This window comes from Pholcus phalangioides, unplaced genomic scaffold, assembly GCF_987345545.1.
Source record: "Pholcus phalangioides strain wild (caught in Gottingen) unplaced genomic scaffold, Ppha-v1.0 ptg000004l_1, whole genome shotgun sequence".
NCBI lineage: Eukaryota > Metazoa > Arthropoda > Arachnida > Araneae > Pholcidae > Pholcus > Pholcus phalangioides.
Genome location: NW_028301597.1, coordinates 34,196,430 through 34,214,681, shown reverse-complemented (window position 1 = coordinate 34,214,681; position 18,252 = coordinate 34,196,430). Strand labels below are relative to the sequence as shown.

General features: G+C 42.9%; 29 non-coding genes across 29 annotated transcripts; all 29 read left to right on the top strand.

The window, feature by feature from the left end:
- Positions 1–101: 101 nt before the first annotated feature.
- On the top strand, positions 102–175 carry TRNAI-AAU (transfer RNA isoleucine (anticodon AAU)). Its single transcript has one exon. It is a non-coding gene; the product is annotated as a tRNA-Ile (tRNA).
- A 137-nt stretch (positions 176–312) lies between these two features.
- TRNAI-AAU (transfer RNA isoleucine (anticodon AAU)) lies at positions 313–386 on the top strand. The gene has a single exon. It is a non-coding gene; the product is annotated as a tRNA-Ile (tRNA).
- A 136-nt stretch (positions 387–522) lies between these two features.
- Positions 523–596, top strand: TRNAI-AAU (transfer RNA isoleucine (anticodon AAU)). The gene has a single exon. It is a non-coding gene; the product is annotated as a tRNA-Ile (tRNA).
- A 135-nt stretch (positions 597–731) lies between these two features.
- On the top strand, positions 732–805 carry TRNAI-AAU (transfer RNA isoleucine (anticodon AAU)). Its single transcript has one exon. It is a non-coding gene; the product is annotated as a tRNA-Ile (tRNA).
- A 557-nt stretch (positions 806–1,362) lies between these two features.
- TRNAI-AAU (transfer RNA isoleucine (anticodon AAU)) lies at positions 1,363–1,436 on the top strand. Its single transcript has one exon. It is a non-coding gene; the product is annotated as a tRNA-Ile (tRNA).
- A 135-nt stretch (positions 1,437–1,571) lies between these two features.
- On the top strand, positions 1,572–1,645 carry TRNAI-AAU (transfer RNA isoleucine (anticodon AAU)). The gene has a single exon. It is a non-coding gene; the product is annotated as a tRNA-Ile (tRNA).
- A 1,617-nt stretch (positions 1,646–3,262) lies between these two features.
- Positions 3,263–3,336, top strand: TRNAI-AAU (transfer RNA isoleucine (anticodon AAU)). Its single transcript has one exon. It is a non-coding gene; the product is annotated as a tRNA-Ile (tRNA).
- A 136-nt stretch (positions 3,337–3,472) lies between these two features.
- On the top strand, positions 3,473–3,546 carry TRNAI-AAU (transfer RNA isoleucine (anticodon AAU)). Its single transcript has one exon. It is a non-coding gene; the product is annotated as a tRNA-Ile (tRNA).
- A 329-nt stretch (positions 3,547–3,875) lies between these two features.
- On the top strand, positions 3,876–3,949 carry TRNAI-AAU (transfer RNA isoleucine (anticodon AAU)). Its single transcript has one exon. It is a non-coding gene; the product is annotated as a tRNA-Ile (tRNA).
- A 766-nt stretch (positions 3,950–4,715) lies between these two features.
- On the top strand, positions 4,716–4,789 carry TRNAI-AAU (transfer RNA isoleucine (anticodon AAU)). Its single transcript has one exon. It is a non-coding gene; the product is annotated as a tRNA-Ile (tRNA).
- Positions 4,790–4,927: 138 nt separating this feature from the next.
- Positions 4,928–5,001, top strand: TRNAI-AAU (transfer RNA isoleucine (anticodon AAU)). Its single transcript has one exon. It is a non-coding gene; the product is annotated as a tRNA-Ile (tRNA).
- A 977-nt stretch (positions 5,002–5,978) lies between these two features.
- TRNAI-AAU (transfer RNA isoleucine (anticodon AAU)) lies at positions 5,979–6,052 on the top strand. The gene has a single exon. It is a non-coding gene; the product is annotated as a tRNA-Ile (tRNA).
- A 773-nt stretch (positions 6,053–6,825) lies between these two features.
- Positions 6,826–6,899, top strand: TRNAI-AAU (transfer RNA isoleucine (anticodon AAU)). Its single transcript has one exon. It is a non-coding gene; the product is annotated as a tRNA-Ile (tRNA).
- Positions 6,900–7,248: 349 nt separating this feature from the next.
- TRNAI-AAU (transfer RNA isoleucine (anticodon AAU)) lies at positions 7,249–7,322 on the top strand. The gene has a single exon. It is a non-coding gene; the product is annotated as a tRNA-Ile (tRNA).
- Positions 7,323–7,458: 136 nt separating this feature from the next.
- On the top strand, positions 7,459–7,532 carry TRNAI-AAU (transfer RNA isoleucine (anticodon AAU)). Its single transcript has one exon. It is a non-coding gene; the product is annotated as a tRNA-Ile (tRNA).
- A 330-nt stretch (positions 7,533–7,862) lies between these two features.
- On the top strand, positions 7,863–7,936 carry TRNAI-AAU (transfer RNA isoleucine (anticodon AAU)). Its single transcript has one exon. It is a non-coding gene; the product is annotated as a tRNA-Ile (tRNA).
- Positions 7,937–8,284: 348 nt separating this feature from the next.
- Positions 8,285–8,358, top strand: TRNAI-AAU (transfer RNA isoleucine (anticodon AAU)). The gene has a single exon. It is a non-coding gene; the product is annotated as a tRNA-Ile (tRNA).
- Positions 8,359–8,494: 136 nt separating this feature from the next.
- Positions 8,495–8,568, top strand: TRNAI-AAU (transfer RNA isoleucine (anticodon AAU)). The gene has a single exon. It is a non-coding gene; the product is annotated as a tRNA-Ile (tRNA).
- Positions 8,569–10,166: 1,598 nt separating this feature from the next.
- On the top strand, positions 10,167–10,240 carry TRNAI-AAU (transfer RNA isoleucine (anticodon AAU)). Its single transcript has one exon. It is a non-coding gene; the product is annotated as a tRNA-Ile (tRNA).
- Positions 10,241–11,433: 1,193 nt separating this feature from the next.
- Positions 11,434–11,507, top strand: TRNAI-AAU (transfer RNA isoleucine (anticodon AAU)). Its single transcript has one exon. It is a non-coding gene; the product is annotated as a tRNA-Ile (tRNA).
- A 136-nt stretch (positions 11,508–11,643) lies between these two features.
- TRNAI-AAU (transfer RNA isoleucine (anticodon AAU)) lies at positions 11,644–11,717 on the top strand. The gene has a single exon. It is a non-coding gene; the product is annotated as a tRNA-Ile (tRNA).
- A 961-nt stretch (positions 11,718–12,678) lies between these two features.
- TRNAI-AAU (transfer RNA isoleucine (anticodon AAU)) lies at positions 12,679–12,752 on the top strand. The gene has a single exon. It is a non-coding gene; the product is annotated as a tRNA-Ile (tRNA).
- Positions 12,753–14,574: 1,822 nt separating this feature from the next.
- TRNAI-AAU (transfer RNA isoleucine (anticodon AAU)) lies at positions 14,575–14,648 on the top strand. Its single transcript has one exon. It is a non-coding gene; the product is annotated as a tRNA-Ile (tRNA).
- Positions 14,649–15,628: 980 nt separating this feature from the next.
- Positions 15,629–15,702, top strand: TRNAI-AAU (transfer RNA isoleucine (anticodon AAU)). The gene has a single exon. It is a non-coding gene; the product is annotated as a tRNA-Ile (tRNA).
- A 561-nt stretch (positions 15,703–16,263) lies between these two features.
- TRNAI-AAU (transfer RNA isoleucine (anticodon AAU)) lies at positions 16,264–16,337 on the top strand. Its single transcript has one exon. It is a non-coding gene; the product is annotated as a tRNA-Ile (tRNA).
- A 344-nt stretch (positions 16,338–16,681) lies between these two features.
- TRNAI-AAU (transfer RNA isoleucine (anticodon AAU)) lies at positions 16,682–16,755 on the top strand. Its single transcript has one exon. It is a non-coding gene; the product is annotated as a tRNA-Ile (tRNA).
- Positions 16,756–17,104: 349 nt separating this feature from the next.
- TRNAI-AAU (transfer RNA isoleucine (anticodon AAU)) lies at positions 17,105–17,178 on the top strand. Its single transcript has one exon. It is a non-coding gene; the product is annotated as a tRNA-Ile (tRNA).
- Positions 17,179–17,528: 350 nt separating this feature from the next.
- Positions 17,529–17,602, top strand: TRNAI-AAU (transfer RNA isoleucine (anticodon AAU)). Its single transcript has one exon. It is a non-coding gene; the product is annotated as a tRNA-Ile (tRNA).
- A 349-nt stretch (positions 17,603–17,951) lies between these two features.
- On the top strand, positions 17,952–18,025 carry TRNAI-AAU (transfer RNA isoleucine (anticodon AAU)). Its single transcript has one exon. It is a non-coding gene; the product is annotated as a tRNA-Ile (tRNA).
- The last annotated feature ends 227 nt before the right edge of the window (positions 18,026–18,252 follow it).

Below are 18,252 nucleotides of genomic sequence, written 5' to 3'. Positions count from 1 at the left end.
TGATTACCCAATATCGTTTTTTTTTAATCGGTTAAGGAACCAGCAATGTAGGGAAACATACAACCATTCTTTTCTTCAAAATTATAGGCTGTTTGAACCACGGCCCGTTAGCTCAGTAGGTTAGAGCGTCGTGCTAATAACGCGAAGGTCGTGGGTTCGATACCCCCACGGGCCATGCTTTTTATAATTACTCTGAAATTACTGCCTCCCTGATTACCCAATATCGTTTTTGTTTTCATAGGCTAAGGAACCATCAATGTAGGGAAACATACAACCATTCTTTTTTTCAAAGATATAGGCTATTTGAACCACGGCCCGTTAGCTCAGTCGGTTAGAGCGTCGTGCTAATAACGCGAAGGTCGTGGGTTCGATACCCACACGGGCCATGCCTTTTATAATTACTCTGAAATTACTGCCTCCCTGATTACCCAATATCGTTTTTTTTTAATCGGTTAAGGAACCAGCAATGTAGGGAAACATACAACCATTCTTTTTTTCAAAAATATAGGCTACTTGAACCACGGCCCGTTAGCTCAGTCGGTTAGAGCGTCGTGCTAATAACGCGAAGGTCGTGGGTTCGATTCCCCCACGGGCCATGCTTTTTTAATTACTCTGAAATTACTGCCTCACTGATTACCCAATATCGTTTTTTTTTAATCGGTTAAGGAACCAGCAATGTAGGGAAACATACAACCATTCTTTTCTTCAAAATTATAGGCTGTTTGAACCACGGCCCGTTAGCTCAGTCGGTTAGAGCGTCGTGCTAATAACGCGAAGGTCGTGGGTTCGATACCCCCACGGGCCATGCCTTTTATAATTACTCTGAAATTACTGCCTCCCTGATTACCCAATATCGTTTTTTTTTAATAGGCTAAGGAACCAGCAATGTAGGGAAACATGCAACCATTCTTTTCTTCAAAAATATATGCTACTTGAACCACGGCCCGTTAGGTCAGTCGGTTAGAGCGTCGTGCTAATAACGCGAAGGTCGTGGGTTCGATACCCCCACGTGCCATGCTTTTTATAATTACTCAGAAATTACTGCCTCCCTGATTACCCAATATCGTTTTTTTTTAATAGGCTAAGGAACCAGCAATGTAGGGAAACATACAACCATTCTTTTCTTCAAAATTATAGGCAACTTTAACCGCGGCACGTTAGCTCAGTAGGTTAGAGCGTCGTGCTAATAACGCGAAGGTCGTGGGTTCGATACCCCCACGGGCCATGCTTTTTATAATTACTCTGAAATTACTGCCTCCCTGATTACCCAATATCGTTTTTGTTTTCATAGGCTAAGGAACCATCAATGTAGGGAAACATACAACCATTCTTTTTTTCAAAGATATAGGCTATTTGAACCACGGCCCGTTAGCTCAGTCGGTTAGAGCGTCGTGCTAATAACGCGAAGGTCGTGGGTTCGATACCCCCACGGGCCATGCCTTTTATAATTACTCTGAAATTACTGCCTCCCTGATTACCCAATATCGTTTTTTTTAATAGGCTAAGGAACCAGCAATATAGGGAAACATACAAATATTCTTTTCTTCAAAATTATAGGCAACTTGAACCGCGGCCCGTTAGCTCAGTCGGTTAGAGCGTCGTGCTAATAACGCGAAGGTCGTGGGTTCGATACCCCCACGGGCCATGCCTTTTATAATTACTCTGAAATTACTGCCTCCCTGATTACCCAATATCGTTTTTTTTTAATAGGCTAAGGAACCAGCAATATAGGGAAACATGCAACCATTCTTTTCTTCAAAAATATATGCTACTTGAACCACGGCCCGTTAGGTCAGTCGGTTAGAGCGTCGTGCTAATAACGCGAAGGTCGTGGGTTCGATACCCCCACGGGCCATGCCTTTTATAATTACTCTGAAATTACTGCCTCCCTGATTACCCAATATCGTTTTTTTTTAATAGGCTAAGGAACCAGCAATATAGGGAAACATACAACCATTCTTTTCTTCAAAATTATAGGCAACTTGAACCGCGGCCCGTTAGCTCAGTCGGTTAGAGCGTCGTGCTAATAACGCGAAGGTCGTGTGTTCGATACCCCCACGGGCCATGCTTTTTATAATTACTCTGAAATTACTGCCTCCCTGATTACCCAATATCGTTTTTTTTTTAATAGGCTAAGGAACCAGCAATATAGGGAAACATACAACCATTATTTTCTTCAAAGTTATAGGCAACTTGAACCATGGCCCGTTAGCTCAGTAGGCTAGAGCGTCGTGCTAATAACACGAAGGTCGTGGGTTCGATACCCCCGCGGGCCATGCTTTTTATAATTACTCTGAAATTACTGCCTCTCTGATTACCCAATATCGTTTTTTTTTTTAATATGCTGAGGAACCAGCAATATAGGGAGACATACAACCATTATTTTCTTCAAAATTATAGGCAACTTGAACCACGGCCCGCTAGCTCAGTAGGTTAGAGCGTCGTGCTAATAACGCGAAGGTCGTGGGTTCGATACCCCCACGGGCCATCCTTTTTTTAATTACTCTGAAATTACTACCTCCCTCATTACCCAATATCGTTTTTTTTAATCGGCTGAGGAACCAGCAATGTAGAGGAACAACATACAACCATTCTTTTCTTCAAATATATAGGCAACTTGAACCGCGGCCCGTTAGCTCAGTCGTTTAGAACGTCGTGCTAATAACGCGAAGTACGTGGGTTCGATACCCACACGGGCCATGCGTTTCATAATTACTCTGAAGTTACTGCCTCCCTGATTACCCAATATCGTTTTTTTTTAATCGGCTAAGAAACTGGAAATGTAGGGGAACAACATACAACCATTCTTTTCTTCAAAAATATAGGCGTTCTGAATCACGGCCCGTTAGCTCAGTTGGTTAGAGCGTCGTGCTAATAACGCGAAGGTCGTGGGTTCGATATCCCCACGGGCCATGCCTTTCATAATTACTCTGAAATTACTGCCTCCCTGATTACCCAATATCGTTTTTTTTTTAATAGGCTAAGGAACCAGCAATGTAGGGAAACATGCAACCATTCTTTTCTTCAAAAATATAGGCTATTTGAACCACGGCCCGTTAGCTCAGTCAGTTAGAACGTCGTGCTAATAACGCGAAGGTCGTGGGTTCGATACCCACACGGGCCATGCATTTCATAATTACTCTGAAGTTAGTACCTCCCTGATTACCCAATCTCGTTTTATTTAATCGGCTAAGAAACTGGAAATGTAGGGGAACAACATACAACCATTCTTTTCTTCAAAATTATAGGCTACTTGAACCACGGCCCGTTAGCTCAGTCGGTTAGAGCGTCGTGCTAATAACGCGAAGGTCGTGGGTTCGATACCCCCACGGGCCATGCCTTTTATAATTACTCTGAAATTACTGCCTCCCTGATTACCCAATATCGTTTTTTTTTAATAGGTTAAGGAACCAGCAATGTAGGGAAACATGCAACCATTCTCTTCTTCAAAAATATAGGCTACTTGAACCACGGCCCGTTAGCTCAGTCGGTTAGAACGTCGTGCTAATAACGCGAAGGTCGTGGGTTCGATACCCACACGGGCCATGCCTTTTATAATTACTCTGAAATTACTGCCTCCCTGATTACCCAATATCGTTTTTTTTTAATAGGTTAAGGAACCAGCAATGTAGGGAAACATACAACCATTCTTTTTTTCAAAAATATAGGCTACTTGAACCACGGCCCGTTAGCTCAGTCGGTTAGAGCGTCCTGGGTTCGATACCCCCACGGATTATGCTTTTTATAATTACTCTGAAATTAGTGCCTTCCTGATTACCCAATATCGTTTTTTTCTAATCGGCTAAGGAACTGGGAATGTAGTGGAACAACATACAACCATTCTTTTCTTCAAAATTATAGACAACTTGAACCGCGGCCCGTTAGCTCAGTCGGTTAGAGCGTCGTGCTAATAACGCGAAGGTCGTGGGTTCGATACCCCCACGGGCCGTGCTTTTTATAATTACTCTGAAATTACTGCCTCCCTGATTACCAAATATCGTTTTTTTTTAATAGGCTAAGGAACCAGCAATGTAGGGAAACATACAACCATTATTTTCTTCAAAATTATAGGCAAATTGAACCATGGCCCGTTAGCTCAGTAGGCTAGAGCGTCGTGCTAATAACGCGAAGGTCGTGGGTTCGATACCCCCACGGGCCATGCTTTTTATAATTACTCTCAAATTACTGCCTCTCTGATTACCCAATATCGTTTTTTTTTTAATATGCTAAGGAACCAGCAATATAGGGAAACATACAACCATTATTTTCTTCAAAATTATAGGCAACTTGAACCACGGCCCGTTAGCTCAGTAGGTTAGAGCGTCGTGCTAATAACGCGAAGGTCGTGGGTTCGGTACTCCCACGGGCCATGCTTTTTTTAATTACTCTGAAATTACTGCCTCCCTGATTACCCAATATCGTTTTTTTTAATAGGCTAAGGAACCAGCAATATAGGGAAACATACAACCATTATTTACTTCAAAATTATAGGCTATTTGAACCACGGCCCGTTAGCTCCGTCAGTTAGAACGTCGTGCTAATAACGCGAAGGTCGTGGGTTCGATACCCACGCGGGCCATGCCTTTTATAATTACTCTGAAATTACTGCCTCCGTGATTACCCAATATCGTTTTTTTTTAATAGGTTAAGGAACCAGCAATGTAGGGAAACATACAACCATTCTTTTTTTCAAAAATATAGGCTACTTGAACCACGGCCCGTTAGCTCAGTCGGTTAGAGCGTCGTGCTAATAACGCGAAGGTCGTGGGTTCGATACCCCCACGGGCCATGCTTTTTTAATTACTCTGAAATTACTGCCTCACTGATTACCCAATATCGTTTTTTTTTAATCGGCTGAGGAACCAGCAATGTAGGGGAACAACATACAACCATTCTTTTCTTCAAAATTATAGGCTATTTGAACCACGGCCCGTTAGCTCAGTCGGTTAGAGCGTCGTGCTAATAACGCGAAGGTCGTGGGTTCGATACCCCCACGGGCCATGCCTTTTATAATTACTCTGAAATTACTGCCTCCCTGATTACCCAATATCGTTTTTTTTTAATAGGCTAAGGAACCAGCAATGTAGGGAAACATGCAACCATTCTTTTCTTCAAAAATATATGCTACTTGAACCACGGCCCGTTAGGTCAGTCGGTTAGAGCGTCGTGCTAATAACGCGAAGGTCGTGGGTTCGATACCCCCACGTGCCATGCTTTTTATAATTACTCAGAAATTACTGCCTCCCTGATTACCCAATATCGTTTTTTTTTAATAGGCTAAGGAACCAGCAATGTAGGGAAACATACAACCATTCTTTTCTTCAAAATTATAGGCAACTTTAACCGCGGCACGTTAGCTCAGTAGGTTAGAGCGTCGTGCTAATAACGCGAAGGTCGTGGGTTCGATACCCCCACGGGCCATGCCTTTTATAATTACTCTGAAATTACTGCCTCCCTGATTACCCAATATCGTTTTTTTTTAATAGGCTAAGGAACCAGCAATATAGGGAAACATGCAACCATTCTTTTCTTCAAAAATATATGCTACTTGAACCACGGCCCGTTAGGTCAGTCGGTTAGAGCGTCGTGCTAATAACGCGAAGGTCGTGGGTTCGATACCCCCACGGGCCATGCTTTTTATAATTACTCTGAAATTACTGCCTCCCTGATTACCCAATATCGTTTTTGTTTTCATAGGCTAAGGAACCATCAATGTAGGGAAACATACAACCATTCTTTTTTTCAAAAATATAGGCTATTTGAACCACGGCCCGTTAGCTCAGTCGGTTAGATCGTCGTGCTAATAACGCGAAGGTCGTGGGTTCGATACCCCCACGGGCCATGCCTTTTATAATTACTCTGAAATTACTGCCTCCCTGATTACCCAATATCGTTTTTTTTTAATAGGCTAAGGAACCAGCAATATAGGGAAACATACAACCATTCTTTTCTTCAAAATTATAGGCAACTTGAACCGCGGCCCGTTAGCTCAGTCGGTTAGAGCGTCGTGCTAATAACGCGAAGGTCGTGGGTTAGATACCCCCACGGGCCATGCTTTTTATAATTACTCTGAAATTACTGCCTCCCTGATTACCCAATATCGTTTTTTTTTTAATAGGCTAAGGAACCAGCAATATAGGGAAACATACAACCATTATTTTCTTCAAAGTTATAGGCAACTTGAACCATGGCCCGTTAGCTCAGTAGGCTAGAGCGTCGTGCTAATAACACGAAGGTCGTGGGTTCGATACCCCCGCGGGCCATGCTTTTTATAATTACTCTGAAATTACTGCCTCTCTGATTACCCAATATCGTTTTTTTTTTTAATATGCTGAGGAACCAGCAATATAGGGAGACATACAACCATTATTTTCTTCAAAATTATAGGCAACTTGAACCACGGCCCGCTAGCTCAGTAGGTTAGAGCGTCGTGCTAATAACGCGAAGGTCGTGGGTTCGATACCCCCACGGGCCATGCTTTTTTTAATTACTCTGAAATTACTACCTCCCTCATTACCCAATATCGTTTTTTTTAATCGGCTGAGGAACCAGCAATGTAGGGGAACAACATACAACCATTCTTTTCTTCAAATATATAGGCAACTTGAACCGCGGCCCGTTAGCTCAGTCGTTTAGAACGTCGTGCTAATAACGCGAAGTACGTGGGTTCGATACCCACACGGGCCATGCGTTTCATAATTACTCTGAAGTTACTGCCTCCCTGATTACCCAATATCGTTTTTTTTAAACGGCTAAGAAACTGGAAATGTAGGGGAACAACATACAACCATTCTTTTCTTCAAAAATATAGGCGTTCTGAATCACGGCCCGTTAGCTCAGTTGGTTAGAGCGTCGTGCTAATAACGCGAAGGTCGTGGGTTCGATATCCCCACGGGCCATGCCTTTCATAATTACTCTGAAATTGCTGCCTCCCTGATTACCCAATATCGTTTTTTTTTTAATAGGCTAAGGAACCAGCAATGTAGGGAAACATGCAACCATTCTTTTCTTCAAAAATATAGGCTATTTGAACCACGGCCCGTTAGCTCAGTCAGTTAGAACGTCGTGCTAATAACGCGAAGGTCGTGGGTTCGATACCCACACGGGCCATGCATTTCATAATTACTCTGAAGTTAGTACCTCCCTGATTACCCAATCTCGTTTTATTTAATCGGCTAAGAAACTGGAAATGTAGGGGAACAACATACAACCATTCTTTTCTTCAAAATTATAGGCTACTTGAACCACGGCCCGTTAGCTCAGTCGGTTAGAGCGTCGTGCTAATAACGCGAAGGTCGTGGGTTCGATACCCCCACGGGCCATGCCTTTTATAATTACTCTGAAATTACTGCCTCCCTGATTACCCAATATCGTTTTTTTTTAATAGGTTAAGGAACCAGCAATGTAGGGAAACATGCAACCATTCTCTTCTTCAAAAATATAGGCTACTTGAACCACGGCCCGTTAGCTCAGTCGGTTAGAACGTCGTGCTAATAACGCGAAGGTCGTGGGTTCGATACCCACACGGGCCATGCCTTTTATAATTACTCTGAAATTACTGCCTCCCTGATTACCCAATATCGTTTTTTTTTAATAGGTTAAGGAACCAGCAATGTAGGGAAACATACAACCATTCTTTTTTTCAAAAATATAGGCTACTTGAACCACGGCCCGTTAGCTCAGTCGGTTAGAGCGTCCTGGGTTCGATACCCCCACGGATTATGCTTTTTATAATTACTCTGAAATTACTGCCTTCCTGATTACCCAATATCGTTTTTTTTCTAATCGGCTAAGGAACTGGGAATGTAGTGGAACAACATACAACCATTCTTTTCTTCAAAATTATAGACAACTTGAACCGCGGCCCGTTAGCTCAGTCGGTTAGAGCGTCGTGCTAATAACGCGAAGGTCGTGGGTTCGATACCCCCACGGGCCGTGCTTTTTATAATTACTCTGAAATTACCGCCTCCCTGATTACCCAATATCGTTTTTTTTTAATAGGCTAAGGAACCAGCAATGTAGGGAAACATGCAACCATTCTTTTCTTCAAAAATATAGGCTATTTGAACCACGGCCCGTTAGCTCAGTCAGTTAGAACGTCGTGCTAATAACGCGAAGGTCGTGGATTCGATACCCACACGGGCCATGCATTTCATAATTACTCTGAAGTTAGTACCTCCCTGATTACCCAATCTCGTTTTATTTAATCGGCTAAGAAACTGGAAATGTAGGGGAACAACATACAACCATTCTTTTCTTCAAAATTATAGGCTACTTGAACCACGGCCCGTTAGCTCAGTCGGTTAGAGCGTCGTGCTAATAACGCGAAGGTCGTGGGTTCGATACCCCCACGGGCCATGCCTTTTATAATTACTCTGAAATTACTGCCTCCCTGATTACCCAATATCGTTTTTTTTTAATAGGTTAAGGAACCAGCAATGTAGGGAAACATGCAACCATTCTCTTCTTCAAAAATATAGGCTACTTGAACCACGGCCCGTTAGCTCAGTCGGTTAGAACGTCGTGCTAATAACGCGAAGGTCGTGGGTTCGATACCCACACGGGCCATGCCTTTTATAATTACTCTGAAATTACTGCCTCCCTGATTACCCAATATCGTTTTTTTTTAATAGGTTAAGGAACCAGCAATGTAGGGAAACATACAACCATTCTTTTTTTCAAAAATATAGGCTACTTGAACCACGGCCCGTTAGCTCAGTCGGTTAGAGCGTCCTGGGTTCGATACCCCCACGGATTATGCTTTTTATAATTACTCTGAAATTACTGCCTTCCTGATTACCCAATATCGTTTTTTTTCTAATCGGCTAAGGAACTGGGAATGTAGTGGAACAACATACAACCATTCTTTTCTTCAAAATTATAGACAACTTGAACCGCGGCCCGTAAGCTCAGTCGGTTAGACCGTCGTGCTAATAACGCGAAGGTCGTGGGTTCGATACCCCCACGGGCCGTGCTTTTTATAATTACTCTCAAATTACTGCCTCCCTGATTACCAAATATCGTTTTTTTTAATAGGCTAAGGAACCAGCAATGTAGGGAAACATGCAACCATTCTTTTCTTCAAAAATATATGCTACTTGAACCACCGCCCGTTAGGCCAGTCGGTTAGAGCGTCGTGCTAATAACGCGAAGGTCGTGGGTTCGATACCCCTACGGGCCATGCTTTTTATAATTACTCAGAAATTACTGCCTCCCTGATTACCCAATATCGTTTTTTTTTAATAGGCTAAGGAACCAGCAATGTAGGGAAACATACAACCATTCTTTTCTTCAAAATTATAGGCAGCTTGAACCATGGCCCGTTAGCTCAGTAGGCTAGAGTGTCGTGCTAATAACACGAAGGTCGTGGGTTCGATACCCCCACGGGCCATGCTTTTTATAATTACTCTGAAATTACTGCCTCTCTGATTACCCAATATCGTTTTTTTTTTAAATATGCTAAGGAACCAGCAATATAGGGAAACATACAACCATTATTTTCTTCAAAATTATAGGCAACTTGAACCACGGCCCGCTAGCTCAGTAGGTTAGAGCGTCGTGCTAATAACGCGAAGGTCGTGGGTTCGATACCCCCACGGGCCATGCTTTTTTTAATTACTCTGAAATTACTACCTCCCTCATTACCCAACATCGTTTTTTTTAATCGGCTGAGGAACCAGCAATGTAGGGGAACAACATACAACCATTCTTTTCTTCAAATATATAGGCAACTTGAACCGCGGCCCGTTAGCTCAGTCGTTGAGAACGTCGTGCTAATAACGCGAAGTACGTGGGTTCGATACCCACACGGGCCATGCGTTTCATAATTACTCTGAAGATACTGCCTCCCTGATTACCCAATATCGTTTTTTTTTAATCGGCTAAGAAACTGGAAATGTAGGGGAACAACATACAACCATTCTTTTCTTCAAAAATATAGGCGTTCTGAATCACGGCCCGTGTGCTCAGTTGGTTAGATCGTCGTGCTAATAACGCGATGGTCGTGGGTTCGATATCCCCACGGGCCATGCCTTTCATAATTACTCTGAAATTACTGCCTCCCTGATTACCCAATATCGTTTTTTTTAATCGGCTGAGGAACCAGCAATGTAGGGGAACAACATACAACCATTCTTTTCTTCAAATATATAGGCAACTTGAACCACGGCCCGTTAGCTCAGTCGGTTAGAGCGTCGTGCTAATAACGCGAAGGTCGTGGGTTCGATACCCCCACGGGCCATGCCTTTTATAATTACTCTGAAATTACTGCCTCCCTGATTACCCAATATCGTTTTTTTTTAATAGGTTAAGGAACCATCAATGTAGGGAAACATGCAACCATTCTCTTCTTCAAAAATGTAGGCTACTTGAACCACGGCCCGTTAGCTCAGTCGGTTAGAACGTCGTGCTAATAACGCGAAGGTCGCGGGTTCGATACCCACATGGGCCATGCCTTTTATAATTACTCTGAAATTACTGCCTCCCTGATTACCCAATATCGTTTTTTTTTAATAGGCTAAGGAACCAGCAATATAGGGAAACATACAACCATTCTTTTCTTCAAAATTATAGGCAACTTGAACCGCGGCCCGTTAGCTCAGTCGATTAGAGCGTCGTGCTAATAACGCGAAGGTCGTGGGTTCGATACCCCCACGGGCCATGCTTTTTATAATTACTCTGAAATTACTGCCTCCCTGATTACCCAATATCGTTTTTTTTTAATCGGCTAAGAAACTGGAAATGTAGGGGAACAACATACAACCATTCTTTTCTTCAAAAATATAGGCGTTCTGAATCACGGCCCGTTAGCTCAGTTGGTTAGAGCGTCGTGCTAATAACGCGATGGTCGTGGGTTCGATATCCCCACGGGCCATGCCTTTCATAATTACTCTGAAATTACTGCCTCCCTGATTACCCAATATCGTTTTTTTTTAATAGGCTAAGGAACCAGCAATGTAGGGAAACATGCAACCATTCTTTTCTTCAAAAATATAGGCCATTTGAACCACGGCCCGTTAGCTCAGTCAGTTAGAACGTCGTGCTAATAACGCGAAGGTCGTGGCTTCGATGCCCACACGGGCCATGCATTTCATAATTACTCTGAAGTTAGTACCTCCCTGATTACCCAATCTCGTTTTTTTTAATCGGCTAAGAAACTGGAAATGTAGGGGAACAACATACAACCATTCTTTTCTTCAAAAGTATAGGCGTTCTGAATCGCGGCCCGTTAGCTCAGTTGGTTAGAGCGTCGTGCTAATAACGCGAAGGTCGTGTGTTCGATACCCCCACGGGCCATGCTTTTTTAATTACTCTGAAATTACTGCCTCCCTGATTACCCAATATTGTTTTTTTTTAATCGGCTGAGGAACCAGCAATGTAGGGGAACAACATACAACCATTCTTTTCTTCAAAATTATAGGCTACTTGAACCACGGCCCGTTAGCTCAGTCGGTTAGAGCGTCGTGCTAATAACGCGAAGGTCGTGGGTTCGATACCCCCACGGGCCATGCCTTTTATAATTACTCTGAAATTACTGCCTCCCTGATTACCCAATATCGTTTTTTTTTAATAGGTTAAGGAACCGGCAATGTAGGGAAACATGCAACCATTCTCTTCTTCAAAAATATAGGCTACTTGAACCACGGCCCGTTAGCTCAGTCGGTTAGAACGTCGTGCTAATAACGCGAAGGTCGTGGGTTCGATACCCACACGGGCCATGCCTTTTATAATTACTCTGAAATTACTGCCTCCCTGATTACCCAATATCGTTTTTTTTTAATAGGTTAAGGAACCAGCAATGTAGGGAAACATACAACCATTCTTTTTTTCAAAAATATAGGCTACTTGAACCACGGCCCGTTAGCTCAGTCGGTTAGAGCGTCCTGGGTTCGATACCCCCACGGATTATGCTTTTTATAATTACTCTGAAATTACTGCCTTCCTGATTACCCAATATCGTTTTTGTTTTCATAGGCTAAGGAACCATCAATGTAGGGAAACATACAACCATTCTTTTCTTCAAAATTATAGGCAACTTGAACCGCGGCTCGTTGGATCAGTCGGTTAGAACGTCGTGCTAATAACGCGAAGGTCGTGGGTTCGATACCCCCTCGGCCCATGCATTTTATAATAACTCTGAAATTACTGCCTCCCTGGTTACCCAATATCGTTTTTTTTTAATAGGCTAAGGAACCAGCTATGTAGGGAAACATGCAACCATTCTTTTCTTCAAAAATATAGGCTATTTGATCACGGCCCGTTAGGTCTGTCGGTTAGAGGCGTCGTGCTAATAACGCGAAGGTCGTGGGTTCGATACTCCCACGGGCAATGCGTTTTATAATTACTCTGAAATTACTGCCTCCCTGATTACCCAATATCGTTTTTTTTTTAATAGGCTAAGGAACCATCAATGTAGGGAAACATACAACCATTCTCTTTTTCAAAAATATAGGCGGCTTGAACCACCGCCCGTTAGCTCAGTAGGTTAGAGCGTCGTGCTAATAACGCGAAGGTCGTGGGTTCGGTACTCCCACGGGCCATGCTTTTTTTAATTACTCTGAAATTACTGCCTCCCTGATTACCCAATATCGTTTTTTTTTAATCGGCTGAGGAACCAGCAATGTAGGGGAACAACATACAACCATTCTTTTCTTCAAAATTATAGGCTACTTGAACCACGGCCCGTTAGCTCAGTCGGTTAGAGCGTCGTGCTAATAACGCGAAGGTCGTGGGTTCGATACCCCCACGGGCCATGCATTTTATAATAACTTTGAAATTACTGCATCCCTGATTACCCAATATCGTTTTTTTTTAATAGGTTAAGGAACCAGCAATGTAGGGAAACATGCCACCATTCTCTTCTTCAAAAATATAGGCTACTTGAACCACGGCCCGTTAGCTCATTCGGTTAGAACGTCGTGCTAATAACGCGATGGTCGTGGGTTCGATACCCACACGGGCCATGCATTTCATAATTACTCGGAAGTTACTGCCTCCCTGATTACCCAATATCGTTTTTTTTTTAATCGGCTAAGAAACTGGAAATGTAGCGGAACAACATACAACCATTCTTTTCTTCAAAAATATAGGCAACTTGAAGCACTGCCCATTAGCTCAGTCGGTTAGAGTGTCGTGCTAATAACGCGAAGGTCGTGGGTTCGATACCCCCACGGGCCATGCATTTTATAATAACTCTGAAATTACTGCCTCCCTGATTACCCAATATCGTTTTTTTTTAATAGGCTAAGGAACCAGCAATATAGGGAAACATACAACCATTATTTTCTTCAAAATTATAGGCAACTTGAACCACGGCCCGTTAGCTCAGTCGGTTAGAGTGTCGTGCTAATAACGCGAAGTTCGTGTGTTCGATACCCCCACGGGCCATGCTTTTTATAATTACTCTGAAATTACTGCCTCCCTGATTACACAATATCGTTTTTTTTTAATAGGCTAAGGAACCAGCAATATAGGGAAACATACAACCATTATTTTCTTCAAAATTATAGGCAACTTGAACCACGGCCCGTTAGCGCAGTAGGTTAGAGCGTCGTGCTAATAACGCGAAGGTCGTGGGTTCGCTACCCCCACGGGTCATGCTTTTTTTAATTACTCTGAAATTACTGCCTCCCTGATTACCCAATATCGTTTTTTTTTAATCGGCTGAGGAACCAGCAATGTAGGGAAACATACAACCATTCTTTTCTTCAAAATTATAGGCTAGTTGAACCGCGGCCCGTTAGCTCAGTCGGTTAGAACGTCGTGCTAATAACGCGAAGGTCGTGGGTTCGATACCCCTACGGGCCATGCCTTTTATAATTACTCTAAAATTACTGCCTCCCTGATTACCCAATATCGTTTTTTTTTTAATAGGCTAAGGAACCAGCTATGTAGGGAAACATGCAACCATTCTTTTCTTCAAAAATATAGGCTATTTGATCACGGCCCGTTAGGTCTGTCGGTTAGAGGCGTCGTGCTAATAACGCGAAGGTCGTGGGTTCGATACCCCCACGGGCAATGCTTTTTATAATTACTCTGAAATTACTGCCTCCCTGATTACCCAATATCGTTTTTTTTTAATAGGTTAAGGAACCAGCAATGTAGGGAAACATGCAACCATTCTTTTCTTCAAAATTATAGGCCACTTGAACCACCCGTTAGCTCAGTAGGTTAGAGCGTCGTGCTAATAACGCGAAGGTCGTGGGTTCGGTACTCCCACGGGCCATGCTTTTTTTAACTACTCTGAAATTACTGCCTCCCTGATTACCCAATATCGTTTTTTTTTTAATCGGCTAAGAAACTGGAAATGTAGGGGAACAACATACAACCATTCTTTTCTTCAAAAATATAGGCAACTTAAAGCACTGCCCGTTAGCTCAGTCGGTTAGAGTGTCGTGCTAATAACGCGAAGGTCGTGGGTTCGATACCCCCACGGGCCATGCATTTTATAATAACTCTGAAATTACTGCCTCCCTGATTACCCAATATCGTTTTTTTTTAATAGGCTAAGGAACCAGCAATATAGGGAAACATACAACCATTATTTTCTTCAAAATTATAGGCAACTTGAACCACGGCCCGTTAGCTCAGTCGGTTAGAGTGTCGTGCTAATAACGCGAAGGTCGTGGGTTCGATACCCCCACGGGCCATGCTTTTTATAATTACTCTGAAATTACTGCCTCCTTGATTACCCAATATCGTTTTTGTTTTCATAGGCTAAGGAACCAGCAATATAGGGAAACATACAACCATTATTTTCTTCAAAATTATAGGCAACTTGAAACACGGCCCGTTAGCGCAGTAGGTTAGAGCGTCGTGCTAATAACGCGAAGGTCGTGGGTTCGATACCCCCACGGGTCATGCTTTTTTCAATTACTCTGAAATTACTGCCTCCCTGATTACCCAATATCGTTTTTTTTTAATCGGCTGAGGAACCAGCAATGTAGGGGAACAACATACAACCATTCTTTTCTTCAAAATTATAGGCTAGTTGAACCGCGGCCCGTTAGCTCAGTCGGTTAGAACGTCGTGCTAATAACGCGAAGGTCGTGGGTTCGATACCCCTACGGGCCATGCCTTTTATAATTACTCTAAAATTACTGCCTCCCTGATTACCCAATATCGTTTTTTTTTTAATAGGCTAAGGAACCAGCTATGTAGGGAAACATGCATTTATTCTTTTCTTCAAAAATATAGGCTATTTGATCACGGCCCGTTAGGTCTGTCGGTTAGAGGCGTCGTGCTAATAACGCGAAGGTCGTGGGTTCGATACCCCCACGGGCAATGCTTTTTATAATTACTCTGAAATTACTGCCTCCCTGATTACCCAATATCGTTTTTTTTAATAGGTTAAGGAACCAGCAATGTAGGGAAACATGCAACCATTCTTTTCTTCAAAATTATAGGCCACTTGAACCACCCGTTAGCTCAGTAGGTTAGAGCGTCGTGCTAATAACGCGAAGGTCGTGGGTTCGGTACTCCCACGGGCCATGCTTTTTTTAACTACTCTGAAATTACTGCCTCCCTGATTACCCAATATCGTTTTTTTTTAATCGGCTGAGGAACCAGCAATGTAGGGGAACAACATACAACCATTCTTTTCTTCAAAATTATAGGCTACTTGAACCACGGCCCGTTAGCTCAGTCGGTTAGAGCGTCGTGCTAATAACGCGAACGTCGTGGGTTCGATACCCCCACGGGCCATGCATTTTATAATAACTCTGAAATTACTGCCTCCGTGATTACCCAATATCGTTTTTGTTTTCATAGGCTAAGGAACCATCAATGTAGGGAAACATACAACCATTCTTTTCTTCAAAATTATAGGCAACTGGAACCGCGGCCCGTTAGCTCAGTAGGTTAGAGCGTCGTGCTAATAACGCGAAGGTCGTGGGTTCGATACCCCCACCGGCCATGCCTTTTATAATAACTCTGAAATTACTGCCTCCCTGATTACCCAATATCGTTTTTTTTTTAATCGGCTAAGAAATTGGAAATGTAGGGGAACAACATACAACCATTCTTTTCTTCAAAAATATAGGCAACTTGAAGCACTGCCCGTTAGCTCAGTCGGTTAGAGTGTCGTGCTAATAACGCGAAGGTCGTGGGTTCGATACCCCCACGGGCCATGCATTTTATAATAACGCTGAAATTACTGCCTCCCTGATTACCCAATATCGTTTTTTTTTAATAGGCTACGGAACCAGCAATATAGGGAAACATACAACCATTATTTTCTTCAAAATTATAAGCAACTTGAACCACGGCCCGTTAGCTCAGTAGGTTAGAGCGTCGTGCTAATAACGCGAAGGTCGTGGGTTCGATACCCCCACGGGCCATGCTTTTTATAATTACTCTGAAATTACTGCCTCCCTGATTACCCAATATCGTTTTTTTTTAATAGGCTAAGGAACCAGCAATATAGGGAAACATACAACCATTCTTTTCTTCAAAATTATAGGACACTTGAACCACCCGTTAGCTCAGTAGGTTAGAGCGTCGTGCTAATAACGCGAAGGTCGTGGGTTCGATACCCCCACGGGCCATGCATTTTATAATAACTCTGAAATTACTGCCTCCCTGATTACCCAATATCGTTTTTGTTTTCATAGGCTAAGGAACCATCAATGTAGGGAAACATACAACCATTCTTTTCTTCAAAATTATAGGCAACTGGAACCGCGGCCCGTTAGCTCAGTAGGTTAGAGCGTCGTGCTAATAACGCGAAGGTCGTGGGTTCGATACCCCCACGGGCCATGCCTTTTATAGTTACTCTGAAATTACTGCCTCCCTGATTACCCAATATCGTTTTTTTTTAATAGGTTAAGGAACCAGCAATGTAGGGAAACATACAACCATTCTCTTTTTCAAAAATATAGGCGAATTGAACCACCGCCCGTTAGCTCAGTAGGTTAGAGCGTCGTGCTAATAACGCGAAGGTCGTGGGTTCGGTACTCCCACGGGCCATGCTTTTTTTAATTACTCTGAAATTACTGCCTCCCTGATTACCCAATATCGTTTTTTTTTAATCGGCTGAGGAACCAGCAATGTAGGGGAACAACATACAACCATTCTTTTCTTCAAAATTATAGGCTACTTGAACCACGGCCCGTTAGCTCAGTCGGTTAGAACGTCGTGCTAATAACGCGATGGTCGTGGGTTCGATACCCACACGGGCCATGCATTTCATAATTACTCTGAAGTTACTGCCTCCCTGATTACCCAATATCGTTTTTTTTTTAATCGGCTAAGAAACTGGAAATGTAGGGGAACAACATACAACCATTCTTTTCTTCAAAAATATAGGCAACTTGAAGCACTGCCCGTTAGCTCAGTCGGTTAGAGTGTCGTGCTAATAACGCGAAGGTCGTGGGTTCGATACCCCCACGGGCCATGCATTTTATAATAACTCTGAAATTACTGCCTCCCTGATTACCCAATATCGTTTTTTTTTACTAGGCTAAGGAACCAGCAATATAGGGAAACATACAACCATTATTTTCTTCAAAATTATAGGCAACTTGAACCGCGGCCCGTTAGCTCAGTCGGTTAGAGTGTCGTGCTAATAACGCGAAGGTCGTGGGTTCGATACCCCCACGGGCCATGCTTTTTATAATTACTCTGAAATTACTGCCTCCCTGATTATCCAATATCGTTTTTTTTTAATAGGCTAAGGAACCAGCAATATAGGGAAACATACAACCATTATTTTCTTCAAAATTATAGGCAACTTGAACCACGGCCCGTTAGCGCAGTAGGTTAGAGCGTCGTGCTAATAACGCGAAGGTCGTGGGTTCGATAACCCCACGGGCCATGCTTTTTTTAATTACTCTGAAATTACTGCCTCCCTGATTACCCAATATCGTTTTTTTTTAATCGGCTGAGGAACCAGCAATGTAGGGGAACAACATACAACCATTCTTTTCTTCAAAATTATAGGCTACTTGAACCCCGGCCCGTTAGCTCAGTCGGTTAGAGCGTCGTGCTAATAACGCGAAGGTCGTGGGTTCGATACCCCCACGGGCCATGCAATTTATAATAACTCTGAAATTACTGCCTCCCTGATTACCCAATATCGTTTTTGTTTTCATAGGCTAAGGAACCATCAATGTAGGGAAACATACAACCATTCTTTTCTTCAAAATTATAGGCAACTGGAACCGCGGCCCGTTAGCTCAGTCGGTTAGAACGTCGTGCTAATAACGCGAAGGTCGTGGGTTCGATACCCCCACGGGCCATGCCTTTTATAATTAC